Source organism: Coptis chinensis, chromosome 4 (genome assembly GCF_015680905.1).
Source record: "Coptis chinensis isolate HL-2020 chromosome 4, ASM1568090v1, whole genome shotgun sequence".
Taxonomy (NCBI): Eukaryota; Viridiplantae; Streptophyta; class Magnoliopsida; order Ranunculales; family Ranunculaceae; genus Coptis; species Coptis chinensis.
Window position 1 is genome coordinate 84,437,159 of NC_141459.1, and position 16,437 is coordinate 84,453,595.

The window sequence follows — 16,437 nt, forward strand, 5'->3', positions numbered from 1 at the left end:
TATCCAAAGAGAAAATGAGGATTATGCATTTACATAATAGTATAATTAAGATACTACTGATTGACAAACATGTGGGCAAACTGGTTTAAGTACTTAAAAGCACAATCTAACATACATGGAAAGGTGCAGAGTTCGAAATTGGTAATCTCCAATAACATTAGTTGTATGAGAAAAACCTTAAGTGAATTCCAATCTAAATGCCTCGAGTTTATATTCAAAATGATATGTGGTGTGCACTTGTTGACATAGTAGTTGTTGTGTATTTATTTAAGGTTTACAATTCTAGCATAAAACACTAACAATAACAGACGGTTGATATTATCACTAAAAGTGTACACACATCTTTGAGGTGCACTCAAATAACCAGTCACAGCCCTATAATAGAATAGAACAATCTATGTCTTATTGCTATAGTGACACACCATCGACCAATTATATAATCTCTATTAGTAAAATACACCATAATTAACCTGGCTTTTTAAAATAGACCAACCTTTTTTCTACCACCTAATACCCCTGATTAAATAAAAAAAAATCTTATTCAATGTCTTAAAAAAGGACTATTTCGTCATTTATTTTTTGATTTCTATTTATACCCTTCAATCACAACACACAGACAGAGGAGTTTTATGTAAATTGAGGGTAAAAACCCAAATCCACGCCTATATTGATATGTACGCAGTGTTATCTTCCCATTAATACCCACTTAAATACCATTAATACCCACTTAACTACCATTAATACTGAGTTCTTCAACTTCCCCTCTTTTCTTCTGGTTGGGTTTCTTCTGTTTCACATTTTTTGGAGAACAGGGAAGAAGATGTTCAGTATGCGAAGATGTTTTAACAAATGGGAAGAAGAGTGGTTGCCATAAACCATGTTCTGAAACCCAGTGGTACCCTGACCCCTGAATTTTCAGTATATATATACGCACATATGTTTTGTATAGTCAGGTTGGGTGCTGATTCCTTTTTCTTATCTCTAGATCATTTCTTCTGGAAGTTCAGAGGCAATTACAAAGGCACAGCCGTTTCTCTCTGGTAAAATTATGCTAATATTACAAAATGCTAATATTTTTATGCCTTTTTTCCTTCCATATTATATTTCCAATCTAACTACTGGGTTCTGGATACAGCAATGTGTGAACGGCTTTACATTTTGGAGGGTGGAGTTGGTGTGGGAAGGTGTGTAGCATAAAGTTGAGAAGGATCGTAATGCAAACTGAAAAATCAAGTTGCTCATCTTTTGCAATTGGATCAAGATCAGAAAATTCAGAAACAACAACGAGACACGACAACAATTGATCTTTGCGGGTATTACTTAATTCTCATTTTTCGGCGCCACGCTAACTTAGTTGGTCAAATCATATGGAGTGGTTGCCATAAACCATGTTCTGAAACCCAGTGGTACCCTGACCCCTCAATTTTCCGTATATATATACGCACATATGTTTTTATTCAGTGATAAATGATACGTTTTCAAGTTCGATTTCCAATGTTTGTATTATTCTTAGTATCCTTCCAATCTCCTCTGTCTTAGTTGTAGTATTTATCAAGTAGTTTCTAACAGTGGATGATGCTACCATGTTAGTTAGGTTGATGTTATTATTTACCCGTGTAACATGGTTGGTTAGGTTCAATTGTTTTCGGTGATTCAACACTCCATTCCTTAAGTGATAGTGTCGAACCCATTACCAAAGGACTTGAAGAGACCTCCACCAATTTGATTTTAGGGGTTCCGATTTAACTTCTTTATAATTGTATGTGATAATGGGTAGATGTTACGTAAATTTGTTATGTTTTTTCATTCTAGATGGTATAATTATTTTCTTTCTCGGCTCTTTTGACTTTGATGTTTATAATAGACTATATGGTTTGTTTATTAAAGTTGTATGGTTCGATATGCTTAAGTCCTAGCCGATGTTCTATATCACCATTTAAGCGTCCTCTTGATATCATTTATGTTATGTTCATTGGATGGGCTCGGTAAAAAAAGGTTCTCTTCTACAACTCTAAACTCATCCTCTATGGTTATCCAACCATGTATGTGGGTTGCAAAGTTCGTTAGGCATTGATTCTAATCCGATTGATTCTATTGTCGTCATGCTGTTAGTTTTTGGACGTTGTGTGATTTGCTAAATGGAAATTGACCTCTTGCAATAGCCACGCATTAAATCAGTGGCTACCATCTTCACAAAGTGATGATTTTGCCTTTTGTGTGCGTGTGTCTTTTCGAACCATAACTTCCCTAATCTTAGTGCTGATAAGCTAACAGGGTGCTTTTTTATAATGCCCATGCCTCTCGGGTGCTTTTGTTTTGGGCCATTCAGGGCAGGTGCCAACCTTACATGTATACTTGGAACAATGATTTTTTTAAATATTTATCGAACTCTTTGATCAGTATGCAAACCATAACTATTTGCGGCTTCTTTTGGTTTTGTTGTTTTTATATATTTCTGGTTTTGATCTCGCCTGTCATGCTTAGTGGCCAACTACACTATGCTTTCGTGGTCCTTTGCCCTTTACCGCACCTTTAACCAAGTAGGTTTTGTGTTTCTGTTTTAATGTTTCCAACATGCCTTGATTCTTTACCAAAACAAGGTATACAATGATTAGGGTACTGGAAATCCAACAATTCTTCACACATACCTACGCATATTTGATGTCCCTTGCCAATTTTTGCCATGCCTGCGAATATGCCTAATCTAACACTACGTGACCAACTTCTTCGCTTGAATGATCTAAAAGCTAATCCCGTATATGCATGTTTAATTATTTATAACTGCTTTTTTAATAGGCCATTCAATGTTTAATGTGGCGTGATACACAATCCCTACGGGCTGCTCATTTGGCTTTATTTGGTTCAAAGCCCGTTCGGCTTTACTGTACCATTAGAATTATGGTCATTTGTCATTGTGCCCCTCATGGTCATCGACACAGTAGTCATGGAGAGTTTTTAATTCATCTCGGTTATGATTAGGTTTTTCATTAACATTGTTTAGATCAAAATCCCTTACGTTTTAAACATCATTTTTGAGCCTTATAAGGATAATTCCTATACTGTCTTTACATATTCATTGGATGCTGTGATATAATTGAGGCTTAAATAAAAAAGGATGATCCCAGTTCACTTTCTAATTTTATACTATAATTATAATTATGAGATTAGTGTTACATAAAAAGGGCCCAAGGTAGGATCAAGACAAGCAGCCATCATAGGCAATGCTTCAACAGCTTTGATAGCCATTTTACCCCCCATTGGGAAGGGTATAGAGCCATCTGTACGTTTACACAAGTTTTTTTGACCTTCTTTCTTTTGTTGTTTGCAGTCAATACCGTTCAGAAGCACTCTGTCGATCTTTTGGGCTGTGTGCATCCCTATAATGAAAAGTTAATCTTCGCCCAATTAGAATTTAAGGTGCGTTGGCTTCACTCTTATTATCATTAAGAGTAAACGTGATTATCATTATTATGAATTTAATCTTCGCCCAACTTCTTAATTCTGTTTATTATCATTATTATCATTTTCACGGCCTTTTTTTTTTCACTGCCTTCTTTCGTACTCAACCTTATTTCTGAAAAATAAAAAGTTAAGAAAACGTGATTAGCATTTTTTTTACTTTAGCGAATAAAAATTAAGACATAAGTTCACTCGAAAGAACTGTTCATAACACATACTACAGAGTACTGACCACAAACACAAGTCTTTAAACGTGGCTAAAAGTCCTTATCCACCTGACCCAAAAGGGCTTTTTTTTAAAAATAAGTATAAAAGCTAAGAGGGATGCATTATATTAACATAAAAAATATATTTTTGCAAATGTAAACTTGTAAGAACTCAAAGATAGGAAGAAGAGAAAAAAAAGCACAAAAGGTTAACCATATGAAAAAATAAAAGTAATCAATAAAAGAACAAACCAAATAATTGCGAGGCTGCAAGACACCAAGAAGAAATGCTAGCTCCCGTCGTTTGGGAATTAAAACTTCTGTTGGAGTAGAAAGTAACCCTACTCTCCAGGTGCCACAACCCCATGAAAAATTATCTGAAGAAATTAGGCCACAACATTAGAACACTGAACACTGAAGCCTGAAGGAATCATTGGTACAATTCACTGATTTCCTCTTTACCCCTCCTTTCATTAACTATCCTCTTTGGTATGTGATCTTAATCACCTCCACCATATGGATACCATTCCTTCAACTCCATATGCAGTGTTCCCCAAAGAACATGTATCACGAATAATAAAATTTTCAAAATAACATGCAAGGCACAAACATAAAAGACTGTATCTAAAGCAAATATAGGTTGCAGAATCAAACCCTCACCGCCCCTAAGTAAATAGAATTAAGAAAGAAGAATAATGAAAAAAGTATTTTAAAAAATGAGCTTTTTAAATGCAAAGTCAAAGAAAAGGTATTACCGAAAACTTGGAAAGAAATAGCGGAAAAAAAAAACAGATTAAGTTCTTCTTCCTTCTTAGGACCGGTATTGTTCGAATCAAAGTCGTCTATTGGGATATTTAGGATCACATTTTGATTCTGTTCCTCTCTCTAATCAAATTAAATACATTATTAAATTTACCATCTTTGCATGAATCGCTTAAGTTAAAGTACATACCGCAACTTATTTTATTTTTTGAATAACTTGCGTACCTAACCAAATATGATGATGTTATTTTAATTGTCTAGACCATCAACAACTGTATATTTAATTCTTTATTCTTATTAGCCTCGTGTGCTTTAAAATATGTTTAACTTATTTGTGTTTTCTGGACTATTATATCTTTTCGTTTTGTTTTATTAATCTGTTAAGTTTTTGTTGTCTGCGCTGTTTCGTTTCTTTACATTTTCGAATATGTTAAAATAGGACTGGATTAGTAACTCCCTAGATATCATTTCTTTGCCTACCTTTGGAAAGTGGTAAGTGCAGGCAATATATTTTTCGTTTACAAGCATTTAGACATGGATGCGCATGAGGAGCACCCAAGCTTGGGTTCCCTTAGTGATCGTGACGTACGACAACAACAACAACAACAAAACCGACGTAATCGAGAAAGAGCAAGAGTAAGCAATATGAGCTCGGAACAGATGGCCCCAAATGAAGGGGCGTGAGGGCTTAATCAATTATTATCAACGAATCGAAACCAAAGAAATGAAGAATTGACTTCTCGGAGAGAGCGCATGCGTGTAGCGTGGCATGCCCCTCAATCGTTTCTTGCTGATGGATCGTTGGACTCCAACAATTCGACGCCTCCCGAGTTAATCCGAGGCCTACACCCATCTAGAGATGTTCCACACGTATTGCTTTACGGAGAACGTGATTTGCAACGAATACGTCTAACTCATATAAGGCAATATGCTCGGAACTGTATTAGTGCAACGGCATCTACATCGGAAATTGGTGGCAATGGCGGTAACTACCACCACTAATTACTTATCCGCTTAGATTCACAACCGATTATTTATCTAGGGAAAATGAATTGACTTTAATCAGGTTTGGGCATCCTTGCTGATGATATTCCTGACGACTATGCTATCAATAACGTTGGTTTGAATGGGGTCGACATCCAGATCAGCAGTGGCAGCGAAGGCGAGCCTTTTGAAGGTTACATGTGGACCTTAACCTTGACCCAATAATAGATTTGTTCTTTTCGTTTACGTATCTTGCAATACAAGGACCTTTATTTCTTTTGTAGACACTGACGCTGATCACGGGGATTTCTGTTTTGGTGCCATTAATCCATTCAATGGGATTAATACTGTAATTCACTCTAATGATGTCGGGGGGAACCATGGGGGTTCAAGAGAAGAAGTACTTCCTATGCAAGGTTAAACTTTGTCCTTGAATTAAACGTATCTATTTTATGTCTTTAAGGATTTTCTGCTGCTTGGCTTATGTGATTAATATATTGACTTGGCAGAGTGTGTTGCATTAGATAACGGTCAGATCGGCCGGAGGAGGGGAGGCACAGCTAAAAAAAGGCGGAATCATAATTGTGCACGAGGCTATGACAACTCTTTAGATGTTCAGACACATCGTTTACCACAACCAACGAATTGTCCACAATGCCAAGCAAAACTGTTCCGACGCGAACCGCCTGGTTTTTGCTGCTCAAATGGGACAATAAACTTGCTAGCTTTAACAGCTCCGCCTGGGTTGATTAATTTATTTACATCTCCATCACCTACTGCCGTCGATTTTAGGAAGAACATACGTGCATATAATCATGTCTTCTCATTTACTTCTATGGGGGTTAAGATAGATGATGATCTGGCTGATGGTCGAGAAGGAATTTACACGTATAAAGCCCGGGGCTCTATTTATCACCGTATCGGTGGCCTTTTGCCCAGTCCTGGCCACAGACCTAGATTTCTTCAAATGTATATATACGATACAGATCATGAGCTTGACAATCGTATGGCTGAAAATGGAGTGTTGGACAGACGGGTATTGGCTATCATTCATAATGTTTTAAAGGAGAATCCGTATGTCCAGATTTTTCGCCAAGTTTCCCAGAGGTTATCATCACCGACTCTCCGTCTACTTATTAGAGATAACCCAACAGGAGCACATCAATATAGCATGCCTACATCTTCTCAAGTGGCAGCGATCTTAGTTGGTGGTGAGGATCCAAGTAACCTAAATGAACGGGACATCATAGCTCAACGAATATCTGGAGAGTTTGAGAATGTTCCCGACACGGCCGGCTATTATGATCCACTTCAATACCCTCTTTCGCCTTTACGGCAGCCCGGGATGGAATTTGCATATGTTCCGTTCTAATAGAAAACGACTCACGAGTCAACAATTTTATTGTTACTTGCTCCAAGTAAGCCTTCAACTTTGATCTATTTTGTGTTTTGTTCTGTATTGGTTTTCCAAAACAATTACCTGACCAATGTCTTATCCCATTGTTAGATTCGACCAAATGATCCACTTCTACTTCTCCGTAGTGGCCGTCTTTTGCAACAATACATAGTTGACAACTATGTTAAAATAGCAACTCTAAGATTAAAGGTGGATCGTGATCACCAACAAGAAATTAGGGTCGAGCTTTATCAAGGACTGCAAGACTATTTAAGCTCGGGAGAAATCCATTCAGTGTGTATTAAGTTTTATAATTTATTACCATTTGACCGTTAGACATCCTTATATCCACTTTTAAAAATATTTAGGTAATGTTGGACTTAAAAAACAATCTTGCCTGCATCTTTTGTTGGGTGTCCCGTGACATGCACCGGCGATATCACGATGCTATGGCATTAGTTCAAAAGTATGGGAGGCGGATTTGTTTATCACAATGACTTGCAATCCGTCTTGGGAGGAGATCATCGATGAGTTGTTAGAAGGTCAAGTTCCAAATGATGGGCCAGATTTGATAGTAAGGATCTTTCGTGCAAAACTTGAAGAGTTGAAGAATGATTTGTTTACTAAAGGAGTTCTTGGGAAAGTCGTGGGGCACGTTCATGTTATTGAATTCCAGAAAAGAGGAATGCCTCATGCACACATCCTTCTTATTCTTGACGAGAATGACAAGCTAACAACTGCAGACGATTATGACCAAATTGTTAGAGCGGAAATTCCAGATCCAAATATTGAACCAGAGCTATATGAGATTGTTGTCAAACACATGATTCATGGACCGTGTGGTGCTGTGAATCCAACATGTGTTTGCATGAAAGATCAGAAATGTACAAGAAATTTCCCAAAACAATTTGCACCAGTAACTAATCAAGGTATTGATTCCTATGCTACATATATGAGGCGAGACAACGGTGCTTTTGCAATTGTCCAGAATCATCGTCGTCGTTACCGTGTCGATAATCGTTGGGTTGTACCTTATAACCCGTGGTTGTTAAAAAAATACAATTGCCATATCAATGTGGAGGTATGCTCGAGCATTAAAAGTGTCAAATATTTGTACAAGTATATCTACAAGGGTTCAGATCGAGTGGCCATGGAAGTAACATCTACAGACATAGAAGCACATGATGAAATAAAGCAGTATGTAGATGGACGTTGGATTTGCCCACAAGAAGCTCTTTGGAGAATTTTTGAATTCCCGCTTAGTCAAATATACCCATCGTGTATTCTTTGCGGGTCCATCTTAAGAATATGCATGAGGTCACCTATGAAGGCAACCAACTCATTGAGGATGTTTTGGCTGATGATAAGAACTCCCGCGACGATGTTAACAGAATTTTTAAACTTAATAACGTTGATGAGGCTGCTCGGCTATATCTTTATCGTGAGATCCCTGGACATTATGTATGGAACAAGACGTCCAATCATTGGCAAAAGAGAAATGGACATAATCGTGTCATTGGAAGGCTTTATGCAGTATCCCCTCTTGAAGGTGAGAGGTACTACTTGAGGGTATTGCTTAATCATGTTCGAGAACCAACATCATTTGATCATCTACGAACGGTCGGATCTAATGTATACCCCACATTCAAAGAGGCGGCTGAAGCATTAGGCCTACTTGAAAAGGATGATGATGTTCACGAATGTTTGCTTGAAGCATCGAGGATACAAATGCCCTCTTCTCTACGGAAATTATTTGTTACAATTTTGGTATATTGTAATCCATCTGGAGTTCGTGATTTGTGGAATGAATTCCATAGCTATATGGCCGAAGATTACACCGCATCGGGTTTGAACTCAACGTATGCGACAGATCGTTTGTTACACGAACTTCAAGTGTTATTGGAACAACATGGTCAAAATATTTCGGGCTACGATTTGCCTGCCATCACCGATGAACATGTCGACCTAGATGATATATCCAATTTGGTTAGAGAGGAACTATCTATTCCCATTGCTTCAGAAGACATTACTTCTGTAAGTAAACTTACTAATGATCAAAAATGCGTATGATCAGATTATCTGTTCGGTCCAACGGAGAGAGGGTGGGGTTTATTTCGTTGACGGACCAGGCGGAACAGGCAAAACATACTTATATAAATCCATTCTAGCTAAACTCCGGAGCGAGGGCCATATTGCTATTGCAACAGCAACTTCGGGAATTGCTGCTATAATGATGCCTGGCGGTCGTACGGCCCATTCTAGGTTCAAGATTCCAATACCAATTACATCGACGTCCACATGCAAAATAAGCAAGAAGAGCAAATTGGCATGTTTGTTACAACAAGCAAGTATACTGATATGGGATGAGGCTACAATGACACATCGTTATGCGTTTGAGGCACTAGACAGAACTTTAAAAGACATCACAGGCAGTGAATTGCCTTTTGGAGGGAAGGTTTTCGTTATGGGTGGAGATTTCCGTCAAGTACTCCCTATTGTTTCACGTGGGACAAGAGCACAGACTATTGACGCATGTATTACAAACTCACCACTTTGGGATAAAGTGCATGTGGTACGTCTTAAGGAAAACATGCGAGCGAAAAATGATCCCGCTTTTGCGGAGTTTCTTATGAGCGTAGGCGATGGGACTAGACCATTTATTGATGGGGACATGATTGAACTTCCTAGAGATATTGTAGTGCCGTGGGAGAATGAGCATTCACGTGTGAATCTTATAAATGAGATCTTTCCAAGATTACATGAAAATGCCGGTGACACTGACTACATGATTAAGAGGGCAATAATAACTCCTAGGAATGAAACGGTTGAATTAGTGAATGATGAAATAATTGATCAGTTTCCAGGTGAAGAAGTGTCGTATTACTCTTTCGATTCGGTTGGAAATGATTCGCGTGGTTTGTACCCTCAAGAGTACTTAAATTCTATTTGTCCCAGTGGTCTGCCTCCTCACCAGTTGAAACTCAAGCTAGGAGCTCCAGTTATTTTAATGAGAAATTTAGATCCTAAGAATGGCCTATGTAATGGAACACGACTAATATGTAGAGGGTTCGACACACATGTAATTGATGCTGAAATCGTTACTGGAAATTCAGCTGGTGCTAGAGTTTTCTTGCCCCGCATTCCGTTGCACCCTTCTCAAGATGCAAGGCTACCTTTTGAGCTGACTAGGAAACAATTTCCTATAAAGTTAAGCTTCGCTCTTACAATAAACAAATCACAGGGTCAAACAATACCAAATGTTGGAGTATATTTACCCGAGCATGTTTTCTCCCACGGCCAACTCTATGTTGCTTTATCAAGAGGAGTTTCGCAATCTTCAACTAGAGTTTTGGTTAAGAAGGGAACATTGAGGGGTCTCTCTGGAACTTACACTAAAAATGTCGTCTACAATGACATCCTCCGTTCTTGCAGTGCACAGTAGCCGTTGGTGTCTTCTGTTCTTAGCTGCCTAATTATTGCTTCATATATTTGTATGTTATTTCAAGCTTCCTTACTTCGTACGTTGATTGTGTCTCTAATGTATACAATATAGAACTACAGTTGCCTCTGCAATTTCCTTGCGTTGTGCACCGGTTAATCCATCAAACGAGGTTTAGTGATGTGTTATCGTTTGGTTTGCAATTTGACAAGTCAATTGCACTCTTTTTTGTTGTAGCAGGGAATTTACATAGGTTTTTCCCAAGATAAAACTTAATTTTTATGTTGTTCCATTAAGTTCATTTATGTTGAGAAGATATATAAATTTGTAAAATTATGCCTATACATATCCATTAACATGTGTAACCAAAGGAATTGATATTGTACTGCATGTGTTCCTGCAGCAATATTAACAACGCGAATTAGGTTTTCCTAATATCACTACATCAAGATTATGTTTGCCGTTGTTACGTTTGCTGCGAAGTTATTATATAAAACGGCGGAGTGGATAGTGTGTTGTTACAGTTTGTGATCGTTTCTTTAACTGAATGGAGCTTACTTAACTTTGGAGGCAACAAATTCTTCACAAGCCCCAAGGAAGAGGAGGTAATTATAACTACTTTAAGTTCTACTGTTTACGTTGTACACTGTTGGTTGCAATGGTACGAGTGCCGAGAGCCAACTTACCTTATTGTTGAGTCTGGGATACCCTGGTGTCAGGGTGGGGAGCCTACGACTACCCTTATTGCTTCCAATATACGTTGAAGCAAATGCCAATTCCTAATTTTTGTGAGTCCTTAATCTACTACCAAGCCCTGAATTACAGTAGAATAGATGGATTCGTCACCACGAAGGGTACTTAACCTGATACATCTGGTTGGCTGGGTGTGAGGTCAAATGAAAGTCAAATCAACTGGGAAGCCTGAAACAAAATATGCTGGCGAGCTGACCTGAAACAAAGGCGATTATGTTGCTCACATGCCCCACCGCAAACTAAATAGCAGAGGTGAGTTATTTGGTCGAAAGGCGCCGGGGATAAAGGTTAGGTGGACGTTTTGGACAGATGGTTTACCTCAGAATAGGGGACTATATGATACGGCAGATTAACCTAACAACAAAAGCATGCACTCGTGATAGTTAGTTTCGATTTTGGTTAGCAAGCCAGGGCACGGGAAGGGATTCCCACAAGGAAGCATTATCCATTGGGTTAATCATATTCCCTTGGGTACCTAGCCATCTGTGTAACACCTGGGCGCCAATGTTTCGAGCGAATAGATGCCACTGGTCCGAGCTTAGGGAAGCGTCCCCGGCATGGGTTACATACAGATCCAGTGGATTATATAAGATATAAGATCCCCTGCATCAGTTCCTGGTCACGCTGCGACTAAAGAGTCATTGTGTAATCAGTCCTTTACCACTGAAAAGCTGTGCTAGCCCTTCTCCCGGGCTTTTAAGCTTTTGAAGCCATCATGGATGGCACAAGTTGAGGAGTACAGTAGGGTGGCCGTTGAAGGGTCTCTTTCCTCAAATCCCTTTTTGTTAAATAATAGGTTCTCCCCCTCTTTAATTTTATCTCTATTAGCTGTAGTGGAGAAATCGCTGATCAGAGAAAGACAACCGCAATAAGAGCCGAATAATCGCGGGTCACCCTGTGCGAAGCGAGAAAAGAGCACCTTCGCCAGTTACATCCGCTAGAGCGTAGGTATCCGATAAGGACGTTGAGTGCTTCCGGTGAAAGCCTCTCGGGTCGGGTTTCTTTGATCCTTTGATCTTGGTCCTTTCCTCTATGAGTTTCTCTTCCACCCGGTGAAGTGACAACACTCTCTTGGACAGGCCAATGGCCAAGGCTTGCTCTCAGAATGCCCGTTGTTAATAAACATTAACATTATATTGCTCATCCATATTGACAAGTTTTTGCAATTCGAAATCTTCATTTTTGTAATGTTTTGGACTGTTAAGTACCTCAAACTGGCAAGTAAGTTTGATCAATCTTCCTCTCCTAGCAGAAACGGGAAGGTTGTGAGTTTCTTTGCCCGACAGGACTTTGGGCATTTGATTAGCAAAGGCCAGGTTAGGGTCGCTCCTGATGCCATTCGCAGTCATGGCAGCTTTCCTTTATTTTCTATTTAGGGTCGAGCAATTGTTTCTTTCTTTTTAAGGGTGTGGCTCATCGGTATACCTTGCCTGTCTCTAGGAGGCCTCCCTATCCCTAACCCAGGGAGTGGCTTGAGAGGACGACAACATTCAATCCCGCAGGAAACTTGCACGTGTAGCTCAGAGCGTTTAATGAGGCTCGCTCGGAATACACTATGAATGAATCTTTTGTGCCGTTCATATGATCATTGTTGTGGTCGGCATAACCAAACAACTACAGCTATAACTAGAACCTCAATTAGTTATTCAGCTGAGTATTAGCTGATGAGGCTTGGTGGGTTCACATATTCAAAGATGAAATGGAGCATTATGATAAGTAGTGTGGGGGAATCCGGAAAGCCATTTACCCCGTATTTGAGCCCCAACACGGGCGAATCTGTTAGACAATTACTCACGAACACTTAGTCTTCATTGCATTGAGAATGTAGCTACACTCCTAGAGAGTTGATACCTGATCGTCCAGTCTTAGGCCCAAATTCGTTTTTTCATTTCTTCCCAGTGAATCCCGTGCCTCCCTTGCTATAATAAGAACTTACCAAGGGACAAGGAAAACTCCATTGATTTATACATAAATAACCAAGTTTTGATTGCAGTTGTGATAGGCTTTTAATCTTATGGTCTTAAACAGATAAATTTAAATTGCATTTAATAAGTTCCACTGGCAAGTACTCACCGTTCTATGTTCTTTGCTCTTACGCGGTCTATTTTTGTTTCTACTTTAATTTTGCAAATCATCCGAACACGGAGTAAAACCATGCTTTGTTTAGTCCTCTAAACCAACATTGCGTTCTTTCGGCTTTCCGGTTTGAGTGATCGTACATGGGTCATGGGGACCTTATACAATTGCTAACAATACCAGAAGTTATTGCAAGCAGTACACTTTGCTAGGGTTTCAATGTTAGGTGGTAATGACATCGCGGAAATGCACATAGTAGAAATGTCATTTCCATAATGTCCTCCATGCTCCTTGCTAAGTGAATTTTTAGTCATAAACACTCACAAGCATGGATAATAAATTGGCAAAAATGCTTTCGATTACCGAAAATTGACCGTGAACCATTAATATACGCTACATAGTCTTAGGAGTAAAATGAAACAAAAAGAAAGTTTACTTTTGCAAATAAACTAAATTAGGTTAATCTACACTCGTTGAAGATTTACATGGGAGAACCTAATGAAAAGTTTAATATTTAGAAGCCTAAAGCAGCCCATAAACAAAACCAAAGCAAAAAAAATTGAAGTGGTGGATACTACAGAGTCAATAAAGCAAGCAAATATCCTACGGTGGTTGTGGAATTAGTCTGATCTAAAGAAATGAGGAGGGATGTTGGGGCACTGCAAGAGTCATAGCATCTTATTTACTATAACCAACTCAAATGCTTTGGTAAAGCGTGTAGGAATCGAGTAATTATGAAATGCTCTCGAATAAATAAGAGAATATCAAGTAGGGGTTCTCACTTAATAGAAAATAAATTTCATGAAGGATAGTCCATGTTGAAATTTCTTCATGCCCCTTCTCGCTATGCACTCTTTGGCGTGAAAAAAGTTACAAGCATGGAGTATAAACGATTTCAATTACAAGAAGAATATAACCGCCCAAGAAGGATAGTGGCAATAAATTAAACGTTAAGTTTTTCTCATTTGTTAACTTCATCTAGGAGCCTATCCGATCTGCCGTGGGAGCATTCAATTGGTTATTAGATTGTTCAAGAAGTAGATTCCTAGAATATTGTTAAAGTTGAGTCCTGCATTGATTGGCAATCTGCATATTTGGTTCCTACATGGTCAAACACAATTCGATCTTAGTTCCACAACCATTCAATTCGTGCTCTCCCATGACTACATACTATGCTTCTCACCATTGATAAAAGGAAAATGATAGAGTCCTACAGCTTATTTTTGTTAGTGACAAGCTCAACATATTATGTGGCGTCAAGGTTGGAGCTTCATGATTATAGCTGTCAGACTACCGCCGGTTCTCTAAGTGTCATAACTAAATGATACGAAATAACAGTTAAAGAAGAGTATTAACGATTGTAGATGCCCCTTACATAACTTGAGCAACAGATTCAGCAACCAATGTAGCATCACCCAAAGCAATTTATTTTTTCCTGATTTGTTTTAGCGCTTTTGATTTTAATTTGTTTCCTGTGCTGTTTAATCAAATTATTCATAAGGTCATTGATTAGTTTTTTGCCCTTTTTTCCCCCTTGATAGTTTGGAGGCTATGATTTACGTACATCTCCTTATTTTCGGTTCGGCTGATGGATGCATGTCGATTTTTCCATGGGTTTCTGGGACCAGGTGACATTGATGTTGAGCAATGTCAGGTAAATTACATTTCTTTTTATTTAGTTAGTTTCATCCCCTGTTGTATCTAACTTGAATTTTTGGTCCGAAAGCACCCTCCTCGGAATGGATATGGTCGCTTTTACCAATTTAATAGCGTTACAACTGGATAACATAAACAAAGCAATTGACTTTACGTTAGCAATATAACCTCGCTGGCAGCCAAGAATACTGAAAGGGATTCAAAAGTAGCTGTGTTCCCTCTTAATTGCATAGGACATTATGTTTCTAAAGCCTCAGAAAGAATATCTTGCGGTCACTGGAAAAGTAGCTTAGAGCCAACATTGTTAGCCTCTAACACACCTTAAACATACTATCCGCAGAGAACACATGGAACCATGCATACCGTGGCTCCACTTATCGATATGACTTTGAGAATATTGTGCAAGGGCATCCGTGGCTTCGAGCCCGCCCATTCTCTCGCCAATTCCTCCGGTCGGGGCTAATGTGCACTACACTTACACACGCCTTTTCAACTAGACCCCGTAGTCACCTAACCCGGGGATCCAGTTCAAACCATACAGGAAATCAAAAAACAGGAAAAAACTTACAATGACAAAGGAAGCTCCAGACACGATACCCTAGAAGGAGACAACCACAGGAAAAAGAACTACTTAGTCCTTCTACAAAGGACTAGCACCTTTATGAGCACAAGCAAATATAACCTAAGCCCGGATCACTTGCTCAAGATAGTTAATAAGACTTTTCGATGACTTCATTCCCTATCTTCAATCCGGCAATTCACTAAACATTAAAGATAGAGATATAGAAAGTGTCAAGTCAAGCATCAAATGATTTGTTGATTAATGAATTTCTACCTGTTGTTTCAGGGGTGATTTCGCAGCTTTGCCGACTTTTGTTTCCAACTATTCGGTGACAGGGTCAAGAATTTGGATTCCGTGAGTGAGCCTTCAATCTTGGCTACTCATGGCTATTTAAATGGAATTACTGCTCCTGGTAGACGTTCACCACCAAACAGAAACTGTACATCAAAGTGACCAAATAGTGGTTCATGTATGGAAACCACCTTGAATTTATGCTACTGTAGCATGTTTTAAGCGGACTAATGGTGACCAAACATTTTGATATACAAAAAACACCAGTCCTTTGTATGTTTAATAACAATCAACGTGACCTATACCTCATGTGAGAGCCTATATTTCTATAGTGCGCTATGGTCGTGAGATTACATCTCTTCAGTTTTATTGCTGTTTTTTTAAAGATATTATTATTGCTTATTTTGTTTTATTTTTAACGTCATATTGATTCAAAAAGAGACAATACGTTAGCAAGTTATCATTTATTGCCAATATTTATATACGGATTTCCAATTTAATTAGGATATTTGTCCAGTTAGTAGATTCATATTATAGTATACCAACTGCGTCTGATGTGTACATTTGAACCACAAGAGAAGAAAAGTTACTAATCTGCACCTCAAAACACATTTGCAGAAACTAATACTATTTTCGCATTAATAAGTCGGTATGAATTTCTAGGTATCACCACACTCAATCATTTTAATCCCAATTAAATCAAGATTCAATCATTTTAATCTCAATGATTATTCCAAGGAAAAATTATATAAATAAAATTTAAAACATCTTAATAATTAAAAAAAAAAATTAATAGCCAAAAAAAAAAAAAAAAAAAAAAAACAAGTTAAAAGTGAAACATAGGTCACAATCA

At 38.4% G+C, this 16,437-nt stretch overlaps 2 long non-coding RNA genes across 2 annotated transcripts; both read left to right on the top strand.

The window, feature by feature from the left end:
- Nucleotides 1-445: 445 nt before the first annotated feature.
- LOC147505243 (uncharacterized) lies at nt 446-1,291 on the top strand. Its single transcript, XR_015220563.1, has 3 exons — nt 446-895; nt 986-1,040; nt 1,136-1,291. It is a non-coding gene; the product is annotated as an uncharacterized LOC147505243 (long non-coding RNA).
- Nucleotides 1,292-3,321: 2,030 nt separating this feature from the next.
- LOC147505244 (uncharacterized) lies at nt 3,322-15,953 on the top strand. Its single transcript, XR_015220564.1, has 3 exons — nt 3,322-3,417; nt 14,617-14,729; nt 15,579-15,953. It is a non-coding gene; the product is annotated as an uncharacterized LOC147505244 (long non-coding RNA).
- The last annotated feature ends 484 nt before the right edge of the window (nt 15,954-16,437 follow it).